A 15,465-nucleotide genomic window follows, 5' to 3' on the forward strand; every position below is an offset into this window, starting at 1 on the left:
TGTAGTTTCAGTTTCAGCAACAGTCTGATCTCCAAGTTCTTCAAGTTCAAAAGTAAGCAATTTCCCAAGTAGTGTATCTCTGGTCACAAGGGTACTTGACATTATCTAGAGTTCATTGATAGCAGTAGCCTTCATCTTGTAAGTCAGAGGTAGAACTCTTAGAACTTTTGACACTATCTCATCTTCACTAATAGATCCACCAAAAAATTTGATACCCATGACAATCTCATTGACTCTATCCATGAAAGAACTTATCTTCTCATCTTCTTCCATCTTTAAAGTTTCATATCTTACCTGAAAACCTTCAAGTTTTGCAATCTTCATAGTCGAGTCACCTTCATAAAGATTTTCAAACTTTGTCCAGATCAGCTTAGCATTCTCCAACTCTATGACATTCAATAGTTTTTCATCAAATAGGGTGCTCAACAATGCTTATTTTTCTCTTAAATCATTTTCAGCTCTCTTCTATTCATCAGTAGGTGTCAGTGTTCTAGAATTAGGATCATGTCAAGGTATATACCCTTTCTCCACTATCTCCCAAACTTCAGCTCCAAGAAATCTGAGATGAATCTTCATTCACTCCTGCCATATCTTGTAATTTGTACCATCAAATATGGAACTCTCCTTCCGGTAAGGATTGCATGTATAACTAGATGCAATTGCTATCAGATCTCCTCAAGCGGTTAAGCTTCTGCAAAGAGGACCTGGCTCTGATACCAATTATTGGAATGCACTGATACCGACAATAAACTAAGAGGGGGGGGTTAATCACTTTACTAACAATAACAATATTTAATTCAATTAAAAACCTTATACCGAAGCACAACCTAATGAAGAATATAACATGAAAGCACAACACACATAGCACCAATATTTTGACGTGGAAAAACCAAAAAAGGAAAAACCACGGTGGGAAACTGTACCCACAATCAAATGAATACTTTTCCATAGTATTTGAATAATTACAATGGGGTCTACACATGCAGAAAGGCCAACAACCTAGAGTGCACCTCTCATCACAATGGGAAGTCTCACTGACTTACAAAATCATCGAACTACAATCCAAAAAATAGTGAGCTATTAAAGTAGCATCTATTAATGCTTGATACAGTTTCAGTTAAGAACCAATGTCTACTCTGCAATACAAAACCTTTTCAACCTTCACTTGAATGATATGACTTTATTCGCACTTAATCCTTCTCTGATAATGCAGACTTAACAAACCATAACAATCGTATGTCCATTTACATGAATAGGTCACCTATAAATATAGATCATCAACCTTATTGACAAGGTTGGCTAAACCCTAAACCCATAATCCCATAATTATAAAAATTACATCACATGATACCACCACACCAATATTATGATTTACATTACATAGCATGGACCTAAATCAAGTAACCAAACAACTATATCCTATGGGGATTCCGCTAATACCAAGATCCAACATGCCTCACTTGTCAGTAGAAACCCTCAGTGAAAGTCTAACTAGATCCAAATAGGACCACCATAATAGCACACCATCTAAAGAAAAATCACCAAATGATCGGAATATGATGAAGAAGCACCAACAACATGAAAGAAACCAATTTCATAAGCTGGACCCAAAATCTAGTGACCAAGTCACCAAAATCAGCATACCAGTAAAGCTAATTGGGAAAACCAGAAGCCAGTAAAGCCAAAAGCTTAGCCGATAAAGCCAAGAACAAGCTAGTAACTGGAAATACCAAAAGCGATAACCAAACCATGAAACCACCAAAATATAGCAAGCATGTAACTATCATAATAAGCATCAAAAACCGATTCCAAAAGTCTAATCATACTGGATTAGAATCATAGCCAGAACCAAAAAGATCACTAAGACTAATCGAGATAGTCTCCAATCGAGATACAATGTTGACATCAATGACAACACTTAACCAAATCTAGCATATTGCGAACATGACTAAAACTAAAGCTAATATCTTTCACTTGAATCTTGGTGAGAGAATATGTTTGATTTCTCAAATAAATGAAAGTTGGTTGTGGCATAGGAGGACGTGTCATATTAATTTTGACTACATGATAAGGATAAGCTCTATTCAGGCTATAAAATATTTTCCTAAGATTGTGAAGCCTTCCAATCCAGTATGTAAAGAATTTCAGTTGGGAAAGAAAACAATAACATCAATTAAAAGAAAGTTGTATACATCTAATGGACATTTGGATCTTGTGCATGATGGTATGATGAATCAATAAGGATCTGGTCAACTACTGAGAGGGAGGGGGATGAACCAAGAGAAAGAAAACTGACATAAAATTTTCACAAAACAAAACAACCTCTCAAGTCAAACTCAGAACTATCAAATTACAATATCACTATCAAGTATACTGGTTAACTGTCATAACAAAATAACAATAAAACAACTCTAAAACTCTCAAACCATTTTAACCAAAATATCCAAATACTTTACTAACAAAAGTAAAAGAATATTTTAGATTGTTGTCGGTCATCACATCATATCTAAGCGGATTGAGCAGTTAAGCAAATTAACCATAGCAAACATAGCCACAAAATATTCACTACTTGACACAATGATTTTGACGTGGAAACCCAAATGGGAAAACCACAGTGGGGATGAATACCCACAAGTATTCTAAACTCTTCTAAAGTTCACCCTGTTAGGAGCCAAGCCTGTTAAAGCTTTACAATAAGTCATGTTAAGAACAGATCCTGTTAGGGACCACCCAGTTAAGGTATTGACTATAATGCCCTATTAGAAGCAATACCCTATTAGGAGTAACCTCAGTAGAGGATTTGAAATCCAAGCTAATGGATCACCTGGTTAGAGGATTTAGATAACACTAAGCTTGTTAGAGCTTACCTGGTTAAGGGATTTGACTATTGTAATTATTAGATAACAATAGGGGTTTGCTAATCTGGTGAATAGCACTACTCTGCTTGATTAGATCTTTTTCATGCTCCTATCTACCTTTAAACATACTATAGATATATCTCTTGGTTTGACAACCAATCACTCTTACATTCAACCAAAATTGCCAACACTACAATAAAACAACTCATCGACCTTATAAGAAAAACAACAGGTTGGTAACACATCACAAACCTAAGATCTCATAGAGGTTACAAATAAATTGGTTCAAGTATGACTGTTGGATTAGATAGAAATCATTGCACATCATTCAAGACAACCTTGACTGCTTCATCGATCATTATAACTCATCATGCAATTTCCATTACATGCAATGAACTTGCTCATTCCCAAGATAAAACCATTATCTCTATGCACCAAAAAATATTTGAAACTTCATCTCATACAACATGAATATGTGGCATAATCATTATCACTCATCATTTGATCATAAACCAATACAAATGATTCACCAAACTCCATCAGTTAGGGTTTAGCATATCAACAGGTAGGGTTTACCGGTTGACCTCACTTCTTCTCTAGTAATACCAATTTCCTTGACAAGCTCTCCTACTGGTTGCAAAACAACATTATTACAACATCATTACTGATTATAACTAACATCAATACAACATCATAGTTGATCAATGCAATCTTCATGCAAATGCCAACAATCTCCCTCTTTGGCATTGATGGCAATACAAGTATCAATACCCTTGATTTTTATGATTATGAATGGGAATTCTGGTTTCCATTTTACCATGTACTCTCCTTCAACTGAGTCTCCATGTCTTCAGCTGGTAACTAGCTATAGATCTTCTCTCTATCAATCATATGATTCTTCTCCCCATAATCTTATAGTTCTTCTCCCCCTTTGACAACAATGCCAAAGGGAAAGTAAAACATGTAGTGTCATACTTCATTGTTATGCATCAATAATTTGCAACTTGATTCTCCCCCTATGGAATAACTCCACTCTACACCAATCCTGCTTCAAGATTCTTCAATTTGCTCTGGGACTGATGTATTGCACATCTTTCTCAATTGACCTCATATAGGGGCACAACCCCTAGCTGACCTCTAAGATACTCAAAAGTAGTCTTAGGTAGAGGTTTAGTAAAGATATTTGCTAGCTACTCCTTTGTAGATACATGTTCCAATAACACATCTTTACTCTGCACTTTCTCTCTCAAGAATTGATATTTCAACTCAATATGCTTGGTTCTAGCATGCAAAATCGGGTTCTTTGAGATATTTATTGTACTGGTGTTGTCACATAAAATCTTTATTGGATCTGTAATCTTTAGCTTGAATCCTTCTAGAATGTGTTTCATCTAGATAGCCTGGGTACAATTCGTATATGTTGCAACATACTCAGCTTCAATAGTGGACTATGATATATAGCTCTGCTACACGTCTTCTTCCAAGAAATAATGAACCACCGATTGTGTTCTTCCTATCATCAACATTACCTGCCCAATCTGCATCCGATAAACCTTCAATTCAAAGTTACCTACATATGGATACTATAATCCATAGTCAATACTACCTTTCAAATATCTGAATATCCTCTTGGTTGCTATCAAGTGTGTCTCCTTTGGATTCTTCTGGAATCTGGCAACTAAACCAACTGCATGAGCAATATCTGGTTTGTTGTGAATAACATAATGCAATTTCCCTATCATTGATCTATACTCCTTTTCATCAACAGATGTGGCTTCATCCTCCTTAGATAGTTTATAGCTTCTAACCATTGGTGTCCCAACTAGTTTACAATCACTCATTCCAAATGTCTTCAATACCTCTTTCACATACTTAGACCGTGTGATAAAAATACCACTCTTCATCTATTGAATTTGCAAACCTATGAAGAATTTTATCTCTCCTACTAGAGACATTTTAAATTCACTTTTTCATCTCATTTGCAAAGTCATCACTCATGTCACCATTTCCTCCAAATATGATATCATCCACAAACACTTCACTAACTAGTAACTTATCACCTTCAGATTTGAGATATATATTGCTATCATCATTGGTTCTCTAAAAACCTATCTTCATTAGGTGTGAATGTAGCCTTTTATACCATGCTCTCGGTGCTTGCTTCAAACCATATAGTGCCTTGTGCAATTTACACACCATTTCCTTTTCATTGGTCAAAGCATAACCATCTAGCTTCTCAATGTATACTTCTTCTTCTATTATTCCATTTAGAAATGCTGACTTCACATCCATCTGATATACTTTGAATCCCTTATATGTTGCAAATGCAAGTAGAGTCCTAACACCTTCCAATCTAGCAACTAGTGCAAATGTCTCACCATACTCTTCTCCTTCTTCTTGTGCATAACCTTTGCATACCAATCTATCTTTGTTTTTGACAACTACTCCATTTATTCCTAAATACCCATTTAGTACCTATCACATTTTTATTCACTGGTCTGGGTACTAGGGTCCATGTGTTGTTCTTCTCAATCTGGTCAAGCTCCTCCTCCATAGCTTTAATCTAGTGCTCATATCCAAATACTTCCTTAGTAGTTATAGGCTCAATAGTGGAGATCATGCAAGAATTCTCTCTAATTCTTCTTCTGGTTAATACTCCAACATATTTATCTCCAATAATCTTGTCAGGATTATGATTGAGTCTCACATACCTTGGAATGACATGATCATTATCCTCAGGATCTTCTTCCTCACTATCATCCTCTTCTTTTGATTCTACCTATTCTGGTTGAACTAGTACAGCATCATTCACTTCACCAGCTTTTGGCTTCACCGATTCTAGTTCCAAAAACAAAATGCAAGGTTCTTCATCCTTTTTATCCTCACTGGTTTCTCCTGAGACTTGAAGATACTCATCCACTTGAACATCAACACTTTCAATGATTCTTTGTGTCTGGTTGTTGTAACATTTGTAGGCCTTACTCTTGGTGGAGTAACCAAGAAATATGCCTTCATCACTTTTAGCCTCAAACTTACTGACATAGTCACTTCTTTTGATAAAACATTTACTGCCAAAAATATTAAAATAACTGACATTAGGTGATCTACCATACTAGTATTCATAAGGAGTTTTATCCTTACCTCTTTTTACCAATATCCGGTTTATTGTGTAGACAGTTGTACTGACAGCTTCTCTTCAGAAAGGTTTTTCTACTCCTCATTGTATAAGCATCGTTCTAGTAGCTTCAACAACTGACCGGTTGTTTCTTTGCAATACCATTCTATTGTGGTGTCCTCAGTGTAGAAAGTTGCATCTTAATTCCATTGTCTTCACAATATTAAGTGAATTCCTCTGAAGTAAATTCACCACCTTGATCAGTCCTCAGACACTTTATCTTCTTACCACTTTCCTTTTCAGCTAAGGCCCTAAATGCCTTGAACTTACTAAAGGCTTCTATTTTGTCCTTCAAGAATGTGACCCACATCATTCTTGAGAAATCATCGGTGAAGATCATAAAATATCTATCACCTTGAATACTTTTAGTCCTTATTGGTCGACAGAGGTCTATATGAACCAAATCTAACAAACATTCTACTGAAAAAGATTTTCTCTTAAAAGTTGAGGATGTCATCTTTCCTAACTAACATTCCTTACATAAAGCATTCACTGGTTTGTCCAAGTGAGGCAAACCTCTTACCAACTTGGACTTACTAACCTTAACAGTGTTATTAAAATTTATATGACAAAATCTCTAATGCCAAAGCCAACTATCATCTACTTTAGCAATCAAACAATTGTGGACTTTAGGATTCAAGTGAAATAGGTTACCTTTTGTTTGCTTGCGGGTTGCAATCAGTTCACCTTTTCTCCCATAGATTTTTCATGTTCCATTCTTGAATTCCAATGGATAACCTTTGTCATTGAGTTGAGCTACACTTAAAAGATTGTGCTTTAATCCTTCAACCCAGTAGACATCATCTGCACTGCTCTTTAAATTAAGAGAAATGGTTCCCTTTCCTTTTACCATGCAGGGTGAGTCATTTCCAAATCTCACAACTCCTCCATCAAATTCCTTCAGAGAAGGAAATTTACTCCGGTCACTGGTCATATGGTGTGAACAACCACTATCAATGATCCAATCATTAGAACTATCCACACAAGAAACTAATGCTTTCTGATAAGATGTCTCCTCTTTAATGGCTACAAAGAGAATGTCTTCATTAGCATCTCCCTTAGATTCCTCATCAGTAATACCACCATCAACTACAATGAGACAATCTCTTTTTCCTTTTCCTTTGTACTTCTTGTACTTTTTACACTTATGCTCATTGTCACCATTAGGACATTTAGCTGCAATGTGTCCAATCTTGTTGCATGTAAAACATTTCAAAGGTAATTTACCTCTGTACTTACTGGTACCTCTAGGCAACCGCTTGGCCAACAATGCTTCAAGCTCAATCAAACTATCTTCATCATCAACTTCTCTACTAGATCTAGATTCATAGTTGTGGCTGACATCTCTACTTTTCCTCATAGGAGGGTTAGAAATTGAAGCTCTAAATTCAGATTCGGATTTCTAAACACTACCATCATAACCATTTAATTCAAATGCAGTAAGCTTACCAATGATGGAGTCAAGAGTTACCTTAGTTTTATCAATAGACTTTAGCTCCTGAATGGATGCAACTCATATAGCATAGATCGGTAGAAGGGTTATCAATACCTTACTAACCATTGTGGCATACTCCACTTTACCACCAACACTCTTGATCTCACCAACTATCTTTTTGATCCTCTAACCATACTGTTGTATATTCTCACCTTTAGCCATCTGCATGTCATCAAATTTTCCTCTGACACTCTCTTCTTTGGAAATCTTCACATGCTCATCACCGCAATAGGCCCTACTATTCTATAGGGTGGCATTGGGTTGGATGGTTTGATTGATTGGTAATAGATTTCTTCAAGTTTCTTCCACACTTCATATGCAATCTCCAGACCATGGACATCAACATACTCTGAATTAGACAAAGAACTAATAATGACCTCCAATGCTTGATTATTTTCTTGTTGCTCTTTCTTTTGACCATCAGACATAGTTCCACTAGGTGTAACATATTGAGTACCAACATGTTCCCAGTATTGACTTCCTAGACTCTTGATATAGATTTTCATTATATCGCTCCATATTCTGTAGTTTTCCCTATTAAACTTTGGACCTTCTTTCTTCATCATGTTCTTCAAGATCTTTACCTCAAGTTGTAAGGCTTAGACACTAGAGGACCTGAAATGCTCTAATACCAATTGATGGTATGATGAATTAATAAGGATCTCGCCAACTGGTGAGAGGGGGGGATGAATCCGTAGAAAGAAAAATGACATAAACTTTTCACCAAACAAAACAACCTCTCAAGTCAAACTTAGAACTATCAAATTACAATATCACTATCAAGTATACTAGTTAACTATCATAATAGAATAATAGTAAAACAATTTTGAAACTCTCAAACCCTTTTAACCAAAACATCCAAATACTTCACTGACAAAAGTAAAAGCATATTTCAGATTGTTGTTGGCCATCACATCATATCTAAGTGGATTTAGCAGTTAAGCAAATTAACCATAGCAAACATAACCACAAAACATTCACCACTTGACACAATGATTTTGACATGGAAACCCAAATGGGAAAAACTACGATGGGGATGATTACCCACAAGTATTCAAAACTCTTCTGAAGTTCTCCCTGTTAGGAGCCAAGCCTATTAAAGATTTACAATAAGTCCTGTTATGACCAAATCCTGTTAGCGACCACCCGGTTAAGGGATTGACTATAATGCCCTATTAGAAGCAATACCTTGTCAAGAGTAACCTCAGTAGAGGGTTTCAAATCCAAGCTAATAGATCACCTGGTTATAGGATTTAGATGACACTAAGCTTGTCAAAGCTTACCTGGTTAAGGGTTTTGATTGTTGTAATTGTTAGAGAACAACAGGGGTTTGTTGATTTGGTGAATAGAACTACTCTACTTGATCAGATCCTTTTCATCCTCCTATCTGCCTTTACACATACTGCAAATAGATCTCTTGGTTTGGCAACCAATCACTCTTACATTCAACCAAAATTTCCAACACTACAACAAAATAACTCATTAACTTTTTAAGGAAAACAACAAGTCGGTAACACATCACAAACCTAAGATCTCATAGAGATTACAAACAAATCGGTTCAAGTATGACCATTGGATTACATAGAAATCATTGCACATCATTCAAGACAACCTTGACCGCTCCTTGATCATTGATTTATTGATCCCTATAACTCATCACATTGTTTCAATTACATTCAATGAACTTGCTCATACCCAAGATAAAACTGTTATCTCTACATGCCAAAAACTATTTGAAACTTCATCTCATACAACATGCATACACAACATAATCATTACCACTCATCATTTGATCATAAACCAATATGACTGATTCACCAAACTCCATCAGTTAGGGTTTAGCATATCAACAGGTAGCATTTACTGGTTGATCTCACTTCTTCTCTAGTAATACTGGTTTCCTTCACAAGCTCTCCTACCAGTTACAAAACAACATTATTACAACATCATTACCAGTTATAATTGACATCAACGACAACATAATAGTTCATCAGTGCAATCTTCATGCAAATGCTAATAGTGCATACTAACTTGTGTGGTCCTACAAGAGTGAGAAGTATGTAGGGTATGCCTATGATTGGTGAGATGAAATTATTCTTAGGATTGCAGATTACTTAGACTGGTAAAAGAATTTTCATCTCTCAATCAAGTATGTGAAGGAACTATTGAAAAAAATTGGGCTGGCTAATTCTAAACCTATTGGAACTCCTATGGCGACTGGATGTAAATTGTCTAAAAATGATAAATTTTATAAAGTGAATCAGACCTTGTATAAATCTATGGTTGGTGGATTGTTGTACCTGACTCAGACTAGACTAGATATCATGCATGTTTTTTATCTTTGTGCTAGATTTCAAGCTGATCCTAAAGAGATTCATGTTACTATTGTTAAAAGGATTTTCAGATATTTGAAGGGAACTATTGGTTATGGGTTGTGGTATCCAAAGAATCATGATTTCATGCTATGTGCCTATACTGATGCTGATTGGGCAGGTGATGTAGATGACCATAAGAGCACTATCAATGGAGTTTCTTTCTAGGGAAGAAGTTGGTTTCATGGGCAAACAAGAAACAAGATGATATATTTGTTGCTGAAGTTGAATACATTGTTGCTGGTAGTAACTGTACTCAGGTAGTTTGGATGAAATGGATGCTAAAAGACATTAGAGTTGTGTATGATGAGCCTACTATTATTTAGTGTGATAATACTGTTGGTATTTTGGTATGGTTTTGTCATTGATGTCAACACCTACCAAAACTCTAGCACTTTGGAGAATCAACAACATTCACTGGTAAGAAAATGACTTATGAACAGTCAAAGGTATCTGGTACACCGACAGGATATAATGATCACCGACACTTGGAATAATACGGAAATCACATGATTATGTCGAATACATTGTTTGGACACTTTGTATTGTAGGATTGTTAATTGGCATATTCATATTTACATATTTGTTGTTACTGGCAAATAGGTCTAGGCTACACCGACAGGTTTATCTTTTCCAGATCAGCATGGCACGCTATGGAGATGACTTATTATTGTTGTAAATGCATTAAGCCAACATGTTGAATCGGTTATTGCATTGGGAATTAATTTATTTGTAAATTGATTTTATTGTATTATCCTTTAGAGATGACCTACTAAAATTGGTCTTAGGGTATGGTATAAATGTAAGATCTTATTTGTAAGATCAAGTGTGGAATGCGAAAAAGAATTGTGTGAAGGTATATACAAGAATAAGCAGAGCTATACATGTAGACATCATTTGAAGGTTAAAGGAGGGTTTTTGTGAAAGCATATCAGAACTACACTGGTACTGAATCCAACATATGAAGATGCTATTTTGAGTAGTACATTCTTATTGGATTTAACCATCCAATTGTAGCTAGTGTGACTCCCATTTTGTGTTTGAGCAATGAGGTCTAGGCACTTGGCCTTTCTGCATGTGCAGACCCCATTTGTATACACTTACTATCTGCAGTAGTATCATTTGATTTTGGGTAAGGTTTCCCACTGTGGTTTTTCCCCTTATAGGGTTTCCACATACAAACATTGGTGTTATTTGTTGTGGATAACTTTGTCTTTTTGTTTCATGCATTAATCTTTACCGGTATTGCAATTAACTGATAAAACTGTCTACTGGCATAAAAGACTGGTTCACCGGTATTAAGCATTATGTTGGTTAAGTTGTTTTTGGTTTGAATTTATTTGACAACTAATTCACCCCCCCTCTTAGTTATCTTCGGGACCTAACAATTGGTATCAAAGCCTAGTCCTCTTTTTGCAGAAGTTTAACAGCTTGAGGAGATCCAATGTCTACTAACAACTTTAGGAAGGATAGTCCTAAACTTGATGGAACCAACTATGGCATATGGAAGATCAGAATGGAGACACATATAAATTGCATTGGAAAGGACATCCGGGATGTTACAAAGAATGGCTATACTGCTCCTACTCAGAGTCAACCCAATCCACCTAACTTGAGTAAAGATGAAGAAAATGATTGCAAAGCAAGAGAAGCACTTTTGAGCACATTAACAGATCAAAAAATCATGGGATTATTAGATAGGTCTACTGCTAAAGCTATTTGGGATAATTTGGAAACACTGAATGAAGGAGATTCCATAGTCCAAATTGCAAAACTTGAAAGCTTCTAGGTTAAGTATGAAAATATGAAAATGGAAGAAGATGAAAGGATTTCTGCTTTTATGGAAAGAGTTAATGAAATTGTTTTGGGCATTAAATGTTGTGGAGGAACCTTAAGTGAAGATGAAATTATTTCAAAAGTTTTAAGAGGATTGCCACCGGAATATAAAATGAAAGTCACTGCTATAAATGAGTTAAGAACAATGCCTAATACATCAGTAACTAGGGATACATTGATTGGAAAACTTTCAGCCTTTGAAATTGAGGAATTTGGTCTTGTTGCTACTATAAAGATAGATTTAGCCTTTAAAGCATCAACATCATCTACATCATCATTTGACAAATCTGATTGGAAAGCCTTTTATGCAAGAGAACTTGAAGAACTTGAAGCACTATTTGCAAGGAAAATGCCTAAAGGTCCAGTTGGAAGTAAGTATGAAGGTAAAGCACCCTTTAAATGTTTTAACTGTAATAAGATTGGTCATATGGCTTCAAGATTCCCTAATAGACATGCTAGACTAAGAGAAGAAGCTAGAAGGACATACAAGCCTAACCCTTAATATCAGAGATACAGATTTAAGAAGAATAAAGACAAATCTTGTTATCTTGTTGATGAAGGTGTGACTGATGATTCTAATGAGTATCTGGTAGACAATGGATGGGTTTTTGTTGCTATAACAAAAGATCAACTGACACCTACAGTCCAACCAGTAGAGTAGGCCTTGGCAACTAAAATTGAAGTAAAGGATGAGTGGATCATTGACTCAGGTTGCTCACATCATATGACAGGAGATAAAGGTAAATTATTGAACTTTCAAGAATATAATGGAGGCTTAGTGAGATTTGGAGATGACAAAGCTTGTTTGATCAAAGGTAAGTGTACAATTTGAGTGTTGGTCAATTAGTTGAGAAAGGATTTCAGTTACAACTCAAAAATGAAAAATGAAAAATCATGAATAGAACTGGTTTGGAAATTGCAACCGGTAATCAAACTAGAGGTAATATATTTCATTTGAATAAAAATGAAAAGACATGCTTGATTGCACATATTGATGAAAGTTGGCTATGGCATAAGAGACTCTATCATGTGAATTTTGATTGTATGGTGAAAATCAGTACCACTAAGACAGTTAGAGATTTACCTAAAATTGTCAAACCTCACAATACAATATGTAAGGAATGTCAATTTGGAAAACAAGTTAGAGCTAGTTTCAAAAATATTCCAGAAAAATCTAATAATGCTCTTGACTTAATTCATACTGATTTATGTGGGTCCAACTAGAACTAAAAGTTTACAAGCTGATAGATATTTCATGCTAATCATTGATGACTATTCTAGAATGTGTTGGGTTACTTTTCTCAGAGAAAAATCAGAAGCACTTGGAAAGTTCAAACTATTCAAAGCTATGGTAGAAAATGAAACCGGTAAGAAAATTAAATGTCTGAGATCAGATCAAGGAGGATAATTTACATCTAAGGAATTTAATACATTCTGTGAAGTAAATGGAATCAGAAGACAACTATCAGAACCTCAGACACTACAACAAAATGGAGTTGTTGAAAGGAAAAACAAAACTATCTTGGATGCAGCTAGAAGTATGCTATCAGAAGCAAATCTACCACATGTATATTGGAGAGAGTTAGTAAGTACAACAGTCTATACATTCAACAATGCTCACATCAAAGGTGAAACTGGTAAGACCCCTCATGAACTATGGTTTGGTATTACTCCTACTCTTAAATATTTCAGAATATTTGGAAGTAAATGTTATATTAGAAGAGATAAGTATATTGGGAAATTTGATCCTAGAAGTGATGAAGGAATATTTCTTGGTTATTCATCTAAGAGTAAAGCATATAGATGTTTTAACAAAAGATTACAGAAAAATGTTGAGAGTACAAATGTGAAGATTGATGAACAATTCAGAGGAACTTCAAGGTATATAGATTCTGAACCGGCAACAAAAATTCTAACAAATGAACCTACACTGAACCCACTGGTATAGAATAAAGATCCAATTACCCCGGTATCATCTGAAAATTCCACTGTAACTCAGAAACAACAGTGAACGAAGACACCCCGGTATGTAAGATTGAATCATTCTAAAGATCAGATAACTGGAAACAAGTACAAAGGAGTTATGACAAGAGGAAGATTGGAAAATAAAGAGGTATGCCTTATTTCTCAAATTGAACCATCATCAGTAAATGAGGCATGTGAAGATAAATATTGGACTAAAGCTATGGAAGACGAATTAGAACAGATTGAGAAGAATAACACTTGGACATTAGTTCCCCAGCCTAAAGATAAAAATATGATTGGAAAAAAATGGGTATTCAGAAACAAACTTAATGAAGATGGAAAGGTTATCATAAATAAAGAAAGAATAGTGTGTAAGGGATATTATCAGAAAGAAGGAATTGATTATAATGAGACTTTTGCACCAGTAGCTATAATTGAGGCAGTCAGATTATTTTTGGCTTTTTCAGCACATAAGAACTACAAAGTATATCAAATGGATATCAAATGTGCATTTCTGAATGGAGATCTTGAAGAAGAAGTTTACATTGAACAACCTGATGGATTTTCTTTGACAGACAACAAAGATATGGTTTGCAGGTTAAGGAAAGCATTGTATGGGTTGAAACAAGCACCAAGAGCTTGGTATGCAAGGTTAGATAAGTATCTTTTGAAAATTGTTTTTTCTAAAGGTAATGCAGATAGTAATTTATATTATAAAGTGACTAATGATGACATCTTGGTTATAGAAGTTTTTGTTGATGATATAATATTTGGAGCAGAAGATGGATTATGTAAAGACTTTTCTATTGAAATGCAACAAGAATTTGAAATGTCTATGATTGGTGAAATAAGATTTTTTTTAGGATTGTGGATTTCATAGATTGACAAAGGTATATTCTTAAGTCAATCCAAATACTTAAAGGAATTATTAAAGAAATTTGGGATGGAAAACTCTAAACTGGTAAGCACACCTATGACTACAAATGACAAACTATCACCAAGGGATGAATCTACACCTACAAATCCAACAAGGTACAAATCTATGATAGGAGGTCTACTATATTTGACACAAACCAGACCTGATATTATGAATGCAGTATGTATTGTTTCAAGATTTTAGAGTAATCCTAGAGAAAATCATGAATCAATAGTAAAACAGATTTTTCGGTACTTACAAGGTACTACAAATCTTGGATTATGGTATCCTAGAGATGAAAACTTTGAATTATGTGCATACATAGATGCAAATTGGGCAGGAGTTGTGGATGATAGAAAAAGCACCAATGGCAGAGCATTTTTTCTTAGAAGCAGACTAGTTTCTTGGTTAAGTAAGAAACAAAATTGTACACCTTTATCAACAGCAGAATCAGAATATATTGCAGCAACAACTAACTGTACACAAGTATTATGGCTTAAGCAAATGTTGAAGGACATAAAGGTAAAATGCAAGGAACCTATAACTATCTATTGTGATAACACTGCAGCAATTGATATATCTAAGAATTAGGTACTACACTCTAAAACAAAACATGTTTCCATCAAACTGAATTTTCTAAGGGAGAATGCTGAAGCAAAAGAAATAAAACTAGTTTATGTGAATACTAAAGAGCAGATTGTAGATATTTTCACTAAACCTCTGCCTAAGGAGACTTTTGAATATCTCAGAGATTAGCTTGGCGTCATACCCCCACCGGTAGAAACTTAGACAGTTGATGATTGTCATCAACCAGTAGAATTAACAGAGAAATCTTTTATTCTGGCTTT

The sequence above is a fragment of the Cryptomeria japonica genome, chromosome 7, assembly GCF_030272615.1.
Source record: "Cryptomeria japonica chromosome 7, Sugi_1.0, whole genome shotgun sequence".
Taxonomy (NCBI): Eukaryota; Viridiplantae; Streptophyta; class Pinopsida; order Cupressales; family Cupressaceae; genus Cryptomeria; species Cryptomeria japonica.